The sequence below is a fragment of the Camelus bactrianus genome, chromosome 9, assembly GCF_048773025.1.
Source record: "Camelus bactrianus isolate YW-2024 breed Bactrian camel chromosome 9, ASM4877302v1, whole genome shotgun sequence".
Lineage (NCBI taxonomy): Eukaryota > Metazoa > Chordata > Mammalia > Artiodactyla > Camelidae > Camelus > Camelus bactrianus.
The window spans coordinates 48030518-48032545 of record NC_133547.1 but is presented as its reverse complement, the minus strand read 5'-3'; the positions used below and the strand labels follow the sequence as shown (position 1 = coordinate 48032545).

General features: G+C 48.5%; 1 long non-coding RNA gene across 1 annotated transcript; it reads left to right on the top strand.

Moving 5' to 3' along the window:
* Window positions 1-465: 465 nt before the first annotated feature.
* Window positions 466-1673, top strand: LOC141578755 (uncharacterized). The gene is made up of 2 exons (XR_012509413.1): window positions 466-584; window positions 1338-1673. It is a non-coding gene; the product is annotated as an uncharacterized LOC141578755 (long non-coding RNA).
* The last annotated feature ends 355 nt before the right edge of the window (window positions 1674-2028 follow it).

Below are 2028 nucleotides of genomic sequence, written 5' to 3'. Positions count from 1 at the left end.
ACAGGGTGAAGTCTGAATATCTAATTGTGGGGCACACATTACCTCCATGATCTGGCCCCTGTCTAGCTCCTGGTCAGTGTGTCTGCCTCTCCTTGCCTGACACATTCATCTCCAGCAGTCCCAAACTGCCCTATGGCATTTCACCTGCATCCATGTGATGGCTGGCCCCCGCCTTAGGACAAGCCATTCGTTCCACATCCCAGTGGATTCAACCAACCGGGGATGGTGTGCAGTTGATCCTTGAACAACTCGACTTTCAACTGTAGGGCAGAGTGCGGGGCTACCTGGAGCAGGTCCAATCCTGTGCCATCCAAAGGTCAACTGCATACATGAATGAGTTTTTAAAATTTGCATGATTGTGTATCTGCTTTCTTTCTGTTCTGTAGATTTTCAGTGAAGGGAGCAAAGGGCAGCTGGAAGAGGCAAGTCATGATATCTGGGGGCACACTGGCTGGCGCTGGGCTCACTCGGGATGACGCTGACTCTCAGAGGGCAGGGGTAGGACTGACAGCAGATGTTCCGCCATTGTGAGGGCACAGCAACAGGCCTGAGACACTTCACCGGGGTGGGAAGCAGAGAAAGAGGTGACTGGAGCCAGAAGAGGGGGTTAGGGCTGAGCAGACAGACCGAAGCTTAGGAAACCCTGGGAGGGGAGAGGGGAGAAGGGGCTGGAAGTTTGCTGCCCCGACTGCAGTAGTACCAAAGGCAGAGACACAGCTGCCTGTGAACTTTTTAGAATCCAAGATGCTGAGTGTGTCTCCCCTCAGTAATTAAAGAGTCTACATAAAATGGGAGCAAGTAATCTGCTACAAACTGATGAAACATATGAGGTAGAAGGTTAAATTCTGGTTGAAGGTGTGTCAGCTGGGGGATGAGTCTAGTTATGCGTGGACAGAGAATAACCAGTGTCCAGGTAGGCTAGCGCTCCCCTTCTCCCCCCAGGGTTTCCAGGGTCCATTAAAGGAAGGAAACGCTCCCCCAGTGTGCCCCCATTCCCCACCAGTTTGTGATGGAGAAGGTGTTAGCAGCCAAAGTTTCTCTAGGACATAGACATGGAGGATCTGCCAAAGGGGGATATAAGCGTGTGGCTGGATAGGAGTGGAAAAACTGAGACCAGGGACCCAGGGGTGGGGTGGGGTCTCCTCTGCTTCTTATCATCTGGTAGCAAGCGCCATTTTCACCACTCCGCTCACCCTGGCAGAACCCACGGGCCTTACAAAACTGAGAATGGCAGCCATCCGTCACCCTGAATGAAACATTTGGGTGGGGTGGTGGTTGTGTGTCAAGGTCAGAGAGCACTTTGTGAACAGGCGAACTTGGCTTTGCTTCTTTCACAGGCCTTGTGACTATGGATGTACCTAAGCAATCTGAACAGGGGCTCCCACCTGGACAATGGAAGTGAAAATAACATCTCCCTCTTGGACGACTGTAAAAAGTACTTCAATGAAGGTGTACAGAGTGCACAGAACAGAGCCTGGCACAAGAGTATGCATAACATACTGTACAGGAGGGAGCCGGACCTTCCAAGGCATTGAGAAGCTTTGTGTGGAGACCTCAGATTTTGGCTTCTCTGTATTATCTATAGTAATCAAGACCAAAGGCATGTTTTCACCATAAAAAAATTACAGAGAAAGCCTAGCTCTGAAAAAATAAAGGCATCCCATATATCTGTCTTTCTCTGTGCTTCTCTTAGTTCAGCATTGCAGCATCCATCAAAAAGAGGGTCAGAACTATGATTTTATCCTATTGAAGCCTTAATAGGCTTCTGATATTTATATATCCAAGTATCCCTCAGAGGTAATATTCTCCTTTCTCAGACAGGGATGTAGTAATAGATCATTTAAAATGTTTGCCCTTTAAAGTCAGATCTCTAGGGAGAGGAATAATTTACCCACATAAAGGAAAGAGAGAGAGAGAGAGAGAGGGATTTTCTTAAAAAATAGGGCTCAAGGCACAATCCCAGATCCCAGGGCAGCAAGAAGAGGGAAGAGTTAACTGTGGCTGGGAAAGTTGGTAAGCAAATTCAAT